The 15,328-nt window shown below is 49.2% G+C and overlaps 1 long non-coding RNA gene across 1 annotated transcript in view; it reads left to right on the forward strand.

Moving 5' to 3' along the window:
• The window catches only part of LOC147122060 (uncharacterized), a 33,559-nt gene that overhangs the window by 3,991 nt on the left and 14,240 nt on the right, over positions 1 to 15,328 (forward strand). The window contains exon 2 of the long non-coding RNA XR_015075420.1: positions 8,510 to 8,721. This is a non-coding gene — a long non-coding RNA (uncharacterized LOC147122060). The remainder of the gene's footprint in view (positions 1 to 8,509; positions 8,722 to 15,328) is intronic.

A 15,328-nucleotide genomic window follows, 5' to 3' on the forward strand; every position in this document is an offset into this window, starting at 1 on the left:
AGTCCAACACCGGCATCTTCACATCTTCTCAAGCATACACAGAGCTTCCAATGGTAAACATTGTTACAGGCAATTCAAAAACAGGAAATTTTATTATATAGGTAAGTTTAATTAATTTCTCACATTATTTTATATCTTCACTATGTTACAAACATTGTTTCCAGAAATAAGTGCTCAACTTAGTGGAAAACCCAAGATGGCAGTGATTTTCAAAAAAATACTTTGAACAATGTTATTCAATCCCCTTCTTCTTTCTGTTATTGGTAAATTGTACTGACTGTTAAACTTGCTTTGTTCTTTTTGTATCTTAAAGTTTATTGATCCACTTTCCCCATATTTAAGTTGTATGTTCCCTACCTCTCCAGTTATAAGTTGTTGCTATTTTATGAGCCAATCAGGTGAAAGTGTGACACAAATTTTACAATTAAGAAAGGTGTGAGGCCAAAGTGGGTCACTTAAGGTGTGGTGCATATATATATCTATATATATATCTATAGGGGGAGTGGGACTAAGAGGATTGCTCTTCGAAAGAGTCGGTGCAGACTTGATGGGCCGAATGACCTCCATCTTTGCTGTACTATTCTATGATTCTATGATTCTATATATAACATATATATATCTCCCGTGGCCTTGCTCTACAACAATAAGGATGTGATGCAATGTAATGCTATGTGTTATTTATGGTGACTGATTAGAATCATGGGACTGTGGCAGAGCCACTGAGGGACTCTGAACAACTGTACATAATTCCCTTTAACGAGATGTTAGCTGCAGACTAAATCTGTACCATTGTATATACTGTTTGCATGTACAGTGCACGGTCCTTTTAAGAGCGTGGGCAAACGCGATGATGTCATGCCGCTAATCACGTGATCATCCAAATGCGGGAAAGACGTGATGACGTGATGACGCCATCCACGGGACCGCCCACGCAGTCCTCGTGGAGCCTCCGACCTGTTAAGACCTGTATTCATAGTTCTCTTGCATCCATCTGTTTAAACTCGTTAGTTTGATATTAAAAACCTTTTTGATTGATTGCCTGCGTCGAACTCAATCTCTAGATAGGAATTTGACCATTCCTACATTGGTGACCCCGACTTTTGTGAACGGATTTCGCAAAAGGAACACAGCATGGAGGCAAACGCCGTTTCGTTGAAGCTGCCGCAGTTCTGGGAGCAACAAGCGACCTCGTGGTTCATCCAAGTTGAAGCCCAGTTCGCCCTGAGAGGCATCGTTGAGGATCAGACCCGATACTTATACGTGGTCTCTGCACTCGACGGCTCTACCGCCTCGTGGATCGTCAGTCTTCTCGAGAACCCCCCATCGGACCGCAAGTATGAGACCCTCAAGGCGCGGTTGCTACAGGTTTTCGGGCTCACGAAGTCAGAGCACGCCCGTCGGCTGCTCGCTATGCCTGGGATCGGGGACTCCAAACCTTCCGAGCTGATGAGCCAAATGCTCTCACTCCTCGGCTCCGAACCGGAATGCTTTCTCTTTAGAGAGTTATTCCTCAGCCAATTACCGGAGCAAGTGCAAACGGCCTTGGCGAGATCCGAGGTCGAAGACTACGCAGCGCTCGCTGCCGAGGCAGACAAAATATTCGCAGTTATGCAACAGCACTGCGCTGCCACGAGGCGCCCATCCCCCACAGACGCCGCCCCAGCTCCTCAGCCCGCGGGGCTGTGCTTCTACCACGCGCGGTTTGGCGCGAAGGCGAGATGTTGTCGCCCTCCTTGCAGCTTCTCTGAAGAAAAAAATAAAAAACAACAACTCCGTCCAATGAAGAACGGGTCTAACGGGTGCCCCGCGGCCGTGATGGCAATCGGCAATGCAGGCAAGCTGCTCTTCATCACAGATACCCTATCCGGTCGTCGGTTCCTGTGCGACACCGGAGCGCAGTGCAGCATTCTACCCGCGTCAGCTCTTGATGTACAGGTTGGGAGGCACGGCCTCCCCCTCGAAGTGGCTAATGGCGGAGCTATTCGGACCTTCGGCAGACGGCAGGTCCAGGTGTGCTTCGGCGGCCAGTGGTTTTTCTGGGAATTCGTTACGGCCAAGGTTTCGCAAGCCATTCTCGGTGCAGAATTCCTGTGCGCCAACAGCCTCCTGGTCGATGTAAGGAACCGGCGGCTGATCAACGCGGCCACGTTTCACTCTATCCCTTGCCACCGTAGTAACACCATGTCGCGCACCGTCTCCTGCGCTTTCCCGACTCCGAATGAGTTTGCTCGCCTGCTAGGCGAATTTCAAGACCTGACCAGGCCCACGTTCTCCTCCATGGCCACGAAACATGGTGTGGAACACCACATCACCACCACTGACCCCCCGGTCCACGCGCGGGCCCGGCGCCTCGAACCTGGCAAGCTAACGGTCGCGAAGACGGAGTTCACAACAATGGAATGCTTAGGGATTATTCGCAGGTCGAATAGTCCCTGGTCTTCGCCTCTTCACATCGTACCGAAACCTGGCGGCGGATGGCGGCCCCGCGGCGACTATCGGCGCCTAAACGACGCCACCACTCCTGATCGATACCCAATCCCCCACATTCAGGATTTCTCTGTCCATTTGGCAGGAAACACCGTTTTTTCCAAGGTTGACCTTGTCCAAGGCTACCACCAGGTCCCGGTGCACCTGCAAGACGTCCCGAAGACCGCAGTCATCACCCCTTTCGGTCTCTTCGAATTTTTAAGGATGCCGTTTGGGTTGAAGAACGCCACCCAGGCTTTCCAGCGCCTCATGGACTCCGTGCTGCGGGACCTCAAGTTCCTTTTCGTCTACTTAGACGATATCCTCATTGCCAGTCCTAATAAGGAGGAACACATCTCTCAGCTACGCACCCTCTTTCGATGCCTCAGCCAACACGGCCTGATTATCAACCCAGTCAAATGTCAGTTTGGTCTGCACCAAATTGATTTCCTGGGACATCGCATTACCTCGGAGGGAGCGGTTCCTTTGCAAGCGAAGGTAGAGGCGGTGACAGCCTTTCCACGCCCGCAGAACGTAAAGGCCCTGCAGGAGTTCCTCGGCCTGGTAAATTTTTACCACCGTTTCGTGCCTAAGACAGCACTGCTCATGCAGCCCCTGTACGAGGCCCTCAAGGGCAAGTCTGGCAAGGATCCGGTAGGCTGGATGGTTGACATGGACCGGGCATTCACCGACACCAAGAGCACTTTAGCCAACGCGACCATGCTGGCGCACCCGCTACCAGGAGCCACCATCGCCCTCACCACCGACACGTCAGATTATGCAATCGGCGCCGTTCAGGAGCAGTGGGTGAACGGGACGTGGCAGCCGTTGGCATTCTTCAGCCGTCAACTGCGGCGAAACGAGCGGGTGTACAGTACTTTCGACAGTGAGTTACTAGCCCTTTTTGTGGCCATCCAACATTTCCGGTTTTTGTTGGAAGGACGTCCTTTCACCGCCTTCGTCGACCATAAGCCACTGACCTTTGCCATGGCCAAGACCGCCGAACCGTGGTCATCTCGACAACAACGTCAGCTGACATACATCTCCGAGTTTACCACAGATATTCAGCATGTGGCCGGTAAAGACAACCTGGTGGCAGATTGCCTCTCCTGCGCGACCGTGCATGCAGTCCAGCTGAGCATCAACTATGCCCTCATGGCAGCAGACCAAGTCTCAGACCCAGAAGTGCAGGCTTACCGCACCAACACCACTAGCCTCCAGTTGGCCGACGTCAGGCTCCATTCAGCTGGTACCACGTTGCTGTGTGACGTCTCCGTTCGGGACCCTCGCCCTATTGTGCCGGTCGCCTGGTGCCGCAAGGTGTTTGACGCCATACATGGGTTGTCACACCCAGGAATGAAGGCTTCTCAGAAGCTAATGTCATCTAAGTTCGTTTGGCGGAGCATGCATAAAGATGTCCGCGACTGGGCCAACACCTGCGTGGTCTGCCAAAAGGCCAAGGTACAGCGCCACATTAAGGCTCCATTGGCCACCTTTGCAGTTCCTGAGCGTCGGTTTGACCACGTTAATGTGGACCTGGTAGGACCACTTCCACCTTCCCATGGTTTTACGCACACCCTGACCACAGTAGATCGCACCACCAGATGGCCAGAGGTGGTTCCCCTGTCATCTACTTCTTCGGCGGACGTGGCCAGGGCGTTCATCTCTTCATGGGTCGCCCGTTTTGGAGTGCCTGCTGACATCTCTTCGGACCGGGGACTGCAGTTTTCCTCCAAGCTCTGGAATGCGGTGGCTCAAAGACTCGGTGTCAAATTACACTGCACCACAGCCTACCACCCACAAGCGAACGGTCTGTGCGAACGTTTTTACAGATTGCTTAAGGCCGCACTGAGGGCCAGCCTCCAAGACGCTGGATGGGCAGACAAGCTGCCGTGGGTCATGTTGGGCCTTCGCACAGCCCCCAAGGAAGATCTTCACTCTTCCGCGGCAGAGCTCATTTATGGTCAGCCACTGCGAGTGTCAGGGGATTTCCTGCCAACACCAACGGAGCCATGGTCCGCCTCACACCAGCTTATCAGCCACCAGGAAGCAGCCAGATGTTTCGCGCCGGTTCTCACGGGTTTCAGGGCTCTCACGTTCCGGCAGAGCTGAAACAAGCTGACTACGTGTTCATCCGCCACGATGCTCACCGGGATCCGCTCAAGGCCCCATACACTGGTCCTTTCCGCGTGTTAGAGGCAGGAGACAAAACCTTCAAGGTGGATGTCGGTGGTAAACCGGACCACATTTCGGTCGACCGTTTGAAGCCAGCACACCTGGACCTTGACCGTCCCGTCGAGACCGCACAGCCACCGAGATGAGGTCGGCCGCCCACCGTCGCCACGCCAGAACAAGTGCAACCACCTGTCAGACCGCCCGCTGTCCAACAGCTTCCGCTTCGGGAATACAGGAGTCGTTCTGACAGGCTTGTCAGACCCCCTCATCGTTTGACTTTTTCTGTTAAAGACAGTTCTGGGGGGGCGCATGTGGCAGAGCCACTGAGGGACTCTGAACAACTGTACATAATTCCCTTTAACGAGGTGTTAGCTGCAGACTAAATCTGTACCATTGTATATACTTTTTGCATGTATAGTGCGCTGTCCCTTTAAGAGCACGGGCAAACGCGATGACGTCATGCCGCTAATCACGTGATCACCCAAACGCGGGAAAAATGTGATGACGTCATGATGCCATCCACGGGACCGCCCAGGAAGTCCTCGTGGAGCCTCCGACCTGTTAAGACCTATATTCATAGTTCTCTTGCATCCATCTGTTTAAACTCGTTAGTTTGATATTAAAAACCTTTTTGATTGATTGCCTGCGTCAAACTCAATCTCTAGATAGGAATTTGACCATTCCTACAGGACTAGAAATTCGGTATCGCTAAATTTTAAAAAGTTGGAGAATCCTTCTGACCTCCCGCTAAATTGATTGTTAGTGCTCCAAGAAAGAACTGGAGCACTAAATCAAGCACTACTCACCTAACTTAGGGCGCTACACACAGAGAGCGGGGCACTACCCGCAGAGCGATAACCAATTTCAGGTGCACTCCAGTTGGGACTCATCATTCACACTGGTTCCTTCCAGTTCTTAAAGGGGAGGTTCAATCATTCTGCACAACCTCATTCTCAACATTGCTGGCTCTGAAGGCAATCTCCACACAACTCAACAGCTGCACCTCTTATCCTCATGGCTGATCCCAGTCCCAGGGAGAGAGTTCGCCGTTTCAGCGACCAGGCATTGGAGGCATTGGTCGTGGCAGTCGAAAGAAAGAGGGCAGTGCTGTTCCTGGCCACTGGCAGGAGGCCATTGCCTCAGGTCTTCAGGGCAATGTGGAGGGAAGTGGCCCAGGATGTCTCAGCCAGCAGTGTGGTCCTCAGGACCCTCACACAGTGCCATAAAAATTCACTGACCTCACTCGGGTGGTCAGGGTGAGTACATGCTTCAGCAAGTCCTACATACCAGCATCTGAACCTCAGTCTGTATACACTGCACAAACCACCACACCCCCACCACTTACCCACCAAGCATCTCCACCTACTAAAACTCACATCCACATCTCACACCTTGCCTACAATCACAGCTATTCAATTATGGCAGGCACATCTCCCAAACACATAGCTGCATACTCACTCACACACTTTCCTTTCTGTTGCAGGCCAAGCTCGGCCACAATAGGAGGGAGCAGGAATGAACAGGCGGGGGTGAAGCGGACATCCAACAGTTTACAGTCCTGGAGGAGCGAGTGCTGAGAGTCATTGGGTGCCAGGTGGTGGGCACTGTGGCCATCGGCGAAATCGACCCCCTTGGGGGCAACAATGGTATGTTCATCCCTACTCCTTCTCTTATTCCACTTCCCCCTCACACCACAAGCCTTTCTCACTTTCCAGCTCATTATACTGTCTGCATTCCGTGCTCCCTTCCTGCCCCCTTGCCCTCACCTTAACGCGAGTCTTGTGCCTTTATGCTGTCAGATAATCAGCAACCAGCTGACCAGTCTGTCCCTGAGCCTCCCAGTGAGAGTGAGGCGAGAGAAGAGGAGGAGGAGCAAAGCACCGCTTCACTGCATGTCTCACCCGCAGGCACCACCTCAGATACTGGGACTACGCAATCTTTAGTGGCAAGTTTAATAGAGGGGTCTGCACTGGGTGATGCACCGGGGACGAACGGGCTGCAGCAAGGTCAGGGGGAAAGGGTAGCTCGGGAGCCAGCTTCCCAGAGGGCGAGTTCGCGTGTGAGTTCTGCTGCACAGGACTCAGATGAGGACCTCAATGGGGAGGTGTTCACAAGAAGGTTGATGGGCATGCACACGGAGATGATAGGTGAAATGGCAAGGGTGCCTGAGAGCCTGTCGGCAATGGTAAGGAGCGTGGAGGAGTCCACCTCCAACATTGCACAGAGCTCTGCGCACACCATGGAGCCCATCCTTGGCAGTCTGCAAAGGATGGTGGACTCCCAGGGAGACCGTGGGGACCCAGACCTCATGCCGCGTGTCATGGGCGATGTGGCAGCATCCATTGCAGCACAGGCGGAAGCCATGCAACGTCTTAGTGCTGTAATGCAGTCAGTGGTTGCTGCCATCGAGTCTCAGACTGCTCTCATGCAGTCTCAGCTTGATGCCACACAAGTTCTGACTGCTGCCATCGTCGCTGGGTCCACCACAGTCCACCGGGTATCTCATGGTGTCGCAGCAGGCCAGCAATCTGTGCACCAGCAGATTCGTAGGGATGCTGAGGTGCTGCCCTGGGGGAATGGCAGTGTGTCAGTCGAGCAGGAACCTGCTGTCCTCTCTCAGGATGACAGCATTCCTGCTCCCACTGCTGCCACTTCGCCATTGCTCTTGTCACTGCCTGTTATCCAGCCAGGCCAGACTGCTGCCGCCCAGCCTGAGGTGGCACAGTGTACAGCCGGGCCTTCCAGGCTCAGAGTTGCTCAAGGGCATCCTGCAAGGCCATCTGTAGTCTCTTGCACCGACACTCAGCAGCCTTCCACCAGCCCTGCTGCAGCCACTGGGTACAGACTACGTAGGAGCAGTAGATTAGGAAAAGGCACTGTAAAGAGGGGTAATAAGGGTTTGCACAAGGGTGATTAGTTAATATTGTTGTTGTATATATGTGTTTAATGAATGTTGATAAATTTATTAATGGAATTTTGCAAAATTTGTGCTGTCCCTCATTTCAGCTTTGCGCTGTGATATGGCATGCGAAATGGATGGATTGATGGGGATGTGGTCAGCAACTGCCTCTGCTTTCTGTTCCGGGGAGATCTCTAAATCATCCTGAGAGGAAGGAATTAACCTGGAGTACAGATTGTCAGTGTTTGACAGCTTCAAACAGCTGTGAAACGCTGATATTTCTTCTGTCAAAAGGTCTTGACAGATGAAATTTCAATCTGTGACTTCACCTGTTGCCGGGTGGCCCTTAATTGGCCTGCTGAGCCCGCTGGGCGGGCTCAACAAGGTCAATCAAGTCAAAATCGCGGGGGTTGGCTAGAACTCGATGGAGGCGGCACTATAACCCCAAAAGTTGTAGTCCCGCCTCCAACCCACCTCCTCAATGAAAATCCAGCCCTGCATGTTTGCAGATGTCCGAGGAAGACAGGATTGGGCTTGGCTATGATACAATGGTCGAATAGCCTGCCAGAATGCACTTCTGGCAGACTCATGCATGAGGAATAGCCACTTAGATGATGAGTAGGAGGGCTGTTGGCACCAGTGAAACCATATCCTACCAAGAGTTAGCACCTTCGGGTAAGAAGGGGAGAAAAATCGAAGTAAAATGATAGTTCCTCTTTAATACACAGTTCAACGCCATGTTTTAGTGCAATGATTGCACCCTCTAATGCTCAATGTGTTGTGATGAACAGTTTAGTAGCATTGTTCTGTTCATTGTCACATAGGCTTAAAGATTGTTAACAATCATTTTAGAATCTGTAGTAAAATACTATTACTAATTTACCAACTCTCTTTGTAGTAATTCTAAAATACCGTTTTTTGCTGGGGAAGGAATCCTGAGCTGCTTTGCATTTTTCACTGTCTCTGCAGATCAGCTCTAATGTTCAGCTGAACCTTTACACCATTCATCAGTATTTCCGATGGAAATTTTTGTGAAAAATGAAGATGGAGACATTGAAGAAGTGCAGACTGACTGTACTGGATTGGTGCATGGTCCATATGTAAAGCCTTCTGCCTTCCTTATAGAAATCTTACACTCAAGTGTTAAGACCAACAATTCAACACTTCAGTAACTGTACACGGTGAGTGAGATAAATCTGAACTTTATGCAAGTGTGTATCTCTTACCTGGCTTGGGACAACTCTGTGTAACTGCTTCATTTCTTTGTATTATTAACATTTTGTTTTTATTGGTCCAACAAATTGTTAAAATGATTGTTACTACTATCTTGTGTTTTCTAGAGTTAATTAACTGTTACATAGCTTATCATATTACTATGTTAGCTGTTAAATTGAAACAAAAGAGTTAAGTGAATGACATTTTAGTTTTATTGGACGTGAAGTCATTAAAAGTGTATATTCTTGCGGCATAAATTGTGTTGTATGTGCCTAATATACATAAGAACCATATATAGTTATGTTTTCAAGCTTAAAGACTACTTAAGTGGTGATTACATTCAATTTACTGTTGACTTATTATTTATATTGTGTAGTTTGCTAGAAGCTGGACATAGAGGTCTAGTCTGAAATTTTGAAATAATTGATGAGAGCTGATTTTGCTTTTAAGTCTTCCTTAATTGAGATTCACTGATAGGAGCTGACAGCCCAGCTACCATTATAATCTATGTTGTGGTGGGGGGAGGGGGTTGGGTGGTGGGGGCGGTGGGGGGGGGAACGTATACATGGCAACCATGAGAACACTAATGCATTGTACTAGAGAGTGAGGCAGAGGTAGATTCAGTACCTGCACTCTTTAGTTGCCAATCTGAGCTATGCTGAGTGGAGGCTGTAATGCTGTCTTAAAAAGATGGAGAAAGGAAGAAGAGTCCTGCTTGGGCAGTACCCAGCACTTGGTTGGCTACAGGGGACATTGGCAGTGGTCTGTGATCATGCACCCACCCTCTCAACAGCAGAAGTGTGAAGGACAGTCAGAATTGGAGACATTTTATGATTCACACAGAAAACATCTTGTTAGGCAGTTTTGGAGGCCTGATGTAAAAAGGAACTAAATTTATCTCTTCAGAGGACAGGTTATGGGGACCTTGCTTAGAAACTAAATTACTCGGCTCAGGTTTTCAATCATTTTAAGTGTCGAAGAACTCTTAAATATATATTTTTTCAATATTTCCTTTCCTGTACCATTTCTCTTCCATGAATCCTCTTGCCTCAATGCAGACATGCTGGGAGACTTTGGAATCACAGGGCATATATTTGGCAATCTCCGCCTATAATAATTGACTTAAGAGGAGGCACTTAACCATACAGCACTGTTTCTAGCAGCAGTTGTGACATCAGGAAGTAAATTAAGCATTGCTGTTGCCTCCGCAGCTGGTGGATTTTCCTGGCATCTCCAGAGTGTAATGCTGGTGCAATAATGTAAATGGGTGGTGACGGCAGTGACATATGTAATTTTTTCTAGCTGCATCTGTCTGTAATGACTAAAAATATAGCTTTCTGCTTGGTGACTTGTGCAGGCCTTCCCTAGCCATCACGTGTCCAATAATGAACAGTTTCCTGACTGTTAAACTAAATTGCACATGTGTAAGAGGTGGTGTTTGTGATCAGCTTCGCCTCTGACGTCTGAGCGGTTCGAATCGCTCCCACTCCCTTGGTTCTAGACCTGGACTTATTTGGGGGTTGTAATGAAATTGCAGCAGAGAACTGAATTTGATACAAGAACTTTGGTTTTTATTTGAGAAGGAAAAATGCACAACACAATAATCTTATGTCACTCTAAAAGGGGGAACACTTCGGAATATACGAGGGAGAATAACAATAGACAAAATACTTCACCCCTCCCAATCCCACTACACTAACTAAGTTGGACTCCAGAGGACCAAGGAAAATGCTCACCAAATGCAGGAATAGTTTGTAGAGTGGGAAAAAACTTGCAGATCTTCGGTTTCTTCCGAGTTGGTTTCTGTTGGTCGTGGTGGCCCAGTATTACCTGGTTGGCTTCTGGTAATATTTGGTTGTTGGTTTTGTGGGGCCCTTGGTGCCGCGAGGTGTCCGATGATGTGTTACTTCTTCTTCTTCTTCTTCGAGAGAGAGAGAACTGCTTCCAGATGCTTGCTTCTGAAACCGCCGAGTTTTGATGGTGTTTTAAACTTGAACGATGGGTCTCTCCTTTCTTCTCGAACTGGTTGAACTGTTTCTGTTGAACTCCTTCTGCTGAACTGTACTTATCGAACTGTTCGAACCCATCGAACTCATCAAACTGATTTCTTGTGGAGACAGGCTTTAGTTTATACTAATTGAGGCCTGCTTATCTGCCCGCCAAATCAGTCTCGGTTCATTGTTAAATTTTGGGCGGGCTTGTTAACATTGATTGGTCCCATTTATTTAACTGGTTTCGGGATTGCTTCGAAATTGGTTTAAGTGTGTGAAGTGGTTTTGGATGTCTCTCTGAGTGGTTAAACTGTTGTTTGATTGTCTTCTCCTCCTGGGGTCAGGGGCCCTTTTGTTGATCAGTGGCATGTCTTGTATTATGCATGTTTTTAATGGGTCTTGGATCTTAGGTAAGGCTGGTTCTTCATTGATTTATTGTTTGAATGTAAATTCTTGGATAGGGGCTGAGTTTCGTTTACTGTTTCTCCCAGACAGTCTGGCTACCTTGAATATCCAAAACTGTTCCTTTGCAGAGGTCGATCCCACATTCCTGCCCCAGCCTTTTTCTACAAGCCCATACATGCCCTTTTAAAATGCCATGTCTGTGTTTAATCTTTGAATCCTCCTGCTAGGCCCAACCATGCATTTTATCTCCCAGGTTTCTTTTGCAATTGTTGAAAATTGTTTTTAACAGGGTCATCATTCCGTTTTGGGGTTCTGCTAAATTTTGCAAATCTTACAGTCCCCCCTGTGATACTTTATTCGCTAGAGTATCATACTGGGTGAGCAAAATTTCTGATCCCTGAGAGCCAACCTTCCCCTGTATTATATCTATCTAAAACCCCAAAACACACATTCCCCTTTTAGGTGTACTGTTCAGATATATGTACAAGGTAAGAGAAATTCGGTTACATTCAACATCCAAGCACGGAGGGGGTCCAACACCCCTGCAACACCACCTTGGAAAAATATAAAACATACATAGAAAAAGAAAAACACACGGTTACAATCTTTATTTTTAGTAACTGTTGAGGCTCATTTTTATAGCTGGTCATAGACTTTATTTTTATTTTTGTCCCATGCTCTCTCATGTTGGAATCGGAGCATTCTGTCCCTTCCCTTGCACTTTGTGCATAGCAAGTAGAAGACTATACCGAGCTGGCAAACTACTAAAATGTGTGAAGCCATTCTAATCCAAGAAGGGACCTCTATATTTTCAAAAATATCCCACCAGGGTGGAACTACAGTATCCAAAATCTTGGCCCCTATCTCGATTGTCTTTTATTCTGGTGTATAGAACTACTACTGAGTGTGTACAGTTTCGCTTTGTCTACGTTGGCAAAGTCGAATTCATAAAACCTCCTAAACATTTCTTTCAGCAGGGCTTGGTATAACTGTTCTGTCTCCTTAGGGCACCATTCAGGTAAGTGTACCTCGGTAAGGTTTAGGATCACTGAAGCCACTGCATAGTGTATCCCCTGGTACAGCAACTTGTCGGTTGGCACTAGGACTAACCCATTCCCTGGTCCCTTGGTGGTGGTAGGACACCTCTCTACTATGGTCCGTGATGTTGTGGTCATGGGCAGGGGCTTTTGGGGGCGTGCAACGAGTTTGGTGGCATTGACTGGGATTGGGGAGTGTGGGACCGCACACGCATGCAGGCTAGAATCCCACCCCATCCCCTCCCCGGCATCTTGCCATTGTCTGTGGAAGATGATGGATATGCCTGTGGGGCAGACTTTCTTTGACCCCCACATACAAATGTAAACTCCCTGTTCCGACTTCCACCACTTATCCCAACACACACTCACTCCCCCTCGGGTCCCTGTGATCATCCGGTGGGTGTCGTTCCCCAAGTCGTTCCCAGTTGACTGTATGGTCCCCTATGTCCCTGCTCAGCTTCCTGAGCCACCACCACCTATCCAGGGGAATCTGTCCCTTGCATGTCAAACGCACACGTTTCCCCTCAGTGACACTGACCCTTGTGGCCACGACCTGTACCCTGGGGCACAGGATGGAGGCCTTCCCGTAAGTGAACCCGGTCTGGCTGGAGTATTGTGTCGAGTTAGACCCCAACCACCCTGGCCACCTTCCCTCATGGAAGTAGATGGCGAGCTCCTCCACACCCTGTTCGTCACCCCCTGCGGTAACGATCGGTACTCTCTCTCCCGAGCACCCATAGATGTGGGAGTTTTCCACATCTTCTCGGTCACCGATGCTCACCCCTACCAGGGCGAGCAGGAGCAGAACCTTTCTCATGCCGATTTCCTTTCTGAAGGGACACATAAACAAAATAGCCATGTCCCGAGAAGGTTCTCTGGCTTGACACAGTTACCGAAATTTTCAAAACTTAAACTTATCATAAACTAAAATTAGACTATTAAAATTCCAAAACTACCAAACTATAAAACACTCTTAAACTTAAAGCTATATATATCCGCCGCCCGTCTCCGGATGGCCAGGCTAATTCCTGTTGGGTCTCCGTCTTTTGTGGCTGCTGGGCAGCTTGTATGCCTGGGCGTAAGGTGGTCTGTGCCGCCGGACCCGAAGAATCCTCCTTAAAACAACTGGGAGTTTCCCTGAATCCCAGATGAGCGGGGGAATGTGCCCTCCTGTACTGCAGCACACTACCCACTTCGGTATGGCTACTGAGTCCCTGTCCTGTCTTGTGGGTTCTGCGCAGCCTGATGCCACAGGCTGGGGACACTTCTCTCTCTCTTTGCCTAACGCTACCTCTCCTGTGAGTCCCTCACCTTTGGAGGCTGTAGGCTGGGGATCCCTGTCCTTAGACTGGTCCCTGACCTTGGGCATTGCTTTTTGGGTTGCGGCCCATTTGGGGCTGGACCGTTTAAACTGGTCCACTGGTGACCATGGGAGTTTCTGCAGTGGCATGCGAGGAGACCTCCTTAGGGCTCCGGCTGCTGGAGGCGTGTCCCAGATGAGTGGTGGGAGGGCCCCTCCAGTCACACAAGCCACTGCTGCGCTGTCTGTGAATCTGCCACAGCTGCAGGCTGATGATCTCCATTTTTAAAACAGTTCACCCTTTCTGGCCGTTCCCCTTTCTTGGGTTTAAACAGTTTACACTGGTTAATGTAACTAGCAGCCTGCCAGTGAACCTGTTTTAAAGTCTCGTCTGCTGCCCCAAACGGGCCTTCTATGGACTCCCCATTCTCTCTCTTTACCAGGTCGGCCTTAAGGGCAGAATCCTGGGCTTGGACCTGCTTTAAGTCCGGGGACAAAGCTATCCCCTGTGTGCCTCCCTTGTCCTGGATTGCGGCTACTGGACCTACTTTACAGGGATCCCAGAACTCTCCTTCCCTGGCCCCCTGCTTGGCCACCTCGTCGGTCTTTTGGTTACCCTCCCACGTGGTATGGAGGGATCCTAAATCTATGGCCAAAGGTTTGGACATTTCCCCAGCCTGCTCGTTCCCTGTGAATCCCATTAGGCTAAATGGGACCTTGTTAGACCTGGGCGAATTGGTCGGGTCTTCCGAATGGATCACCATGCTGGAAGCTCCAGTGTCCACCAAATATCTCCCCTGCACCGTCTCCAGCCCCATCTTAACACAGGGCCCGCCCCCATTCATCGTATTCAAGGGGACACAGGTCGACAGGCTGCGCTGGTTCTAGTCATAGATCTGTGTTGGGTGGGGCAGATGGAGTTAAAGTAGCCGTGGCGGTGGCTACCTTCCCTGGGCCAGTTAAGATGACTCGGAGTGCTGCTACTATCGAATCAAGCGTGGCTAAAGAGTTGGCGCAGGAGGGAGGGTTTTAGTTTCCTGGATCACTGGGCCTGATTCTGGGGAAGGTGGGACTTGTACAAGTCGGACGGGTTGCACCTGAACCAGAGCGGGACAAATATCCTTGCTGGGAGGTTTGCTAGCACTGTTCGGGGGGGTTTAAACTAAAATGGCAGGGGGTTGGGAACCTGAGCAGGGAGACAGAGGAAAGGGAAACAGGGATAAAAGCAAAAGATAGGAAGGAGAAAAACAAAAGTGGCAGTCAGAGAAATCAACGGTTTAAATCAAACGTGGCCACAGTAAATAATAATTCTAATAGGTCTAAGAGCGTTAAAAAAACAAGCCTGAAGGCTTTGTGTCTTAATGCGAGGAGCATTTGTAATAAGGTGGACGAATTGGCTGCGCAAATAGAGGTAAACGAATATGATTTGGTTGGGATTACGGAAACGTGGCTCAAGGATGGCCAAGACTGGGAAGTCAACATCCAGGGGTATTCGATATTCAGGAAAGATAAGCAAAAAGGAAAGGGAGGTGGGGTAGCATTACTGGTTAAAGAAGGGATTAATACAATTGTAAGGAAGGATATTAGCTCTGATGATGTGGAATCTGTATGGGTAGAATTGAGAAATACTAAGGGGAAAAAAACATTAGTGGGAGTGGTATATAGACCTCCCAACAGTAAGGCGGAGGTTGGGGATGGCATGAAAAGGGAAATTAAAGAAGCGTGCAATAAGGGCACAGCAGTCATCATGGGTGACTTTAATCTACATATAGATTGGGCCAACCAAATTAGTAACAATACTGTGGAGGAGGAATTCCTGGAGTGTTTACGGGATGGTTTC

This window comes from Somniosus microcephalus, chromosome 3 (assembly GCF_052327205.1).
Source record: "Somniosus microcephalus isolate GS21.2 chromosome 3, FLI_Smic_1.0, whole genome shotgun sequence".
NCBI lineage: Eukaryota > Metazoa > Chordata > Chondrichthyes > Squaliformes > Somniosidae > Somniosus > Somniosus microcephalus.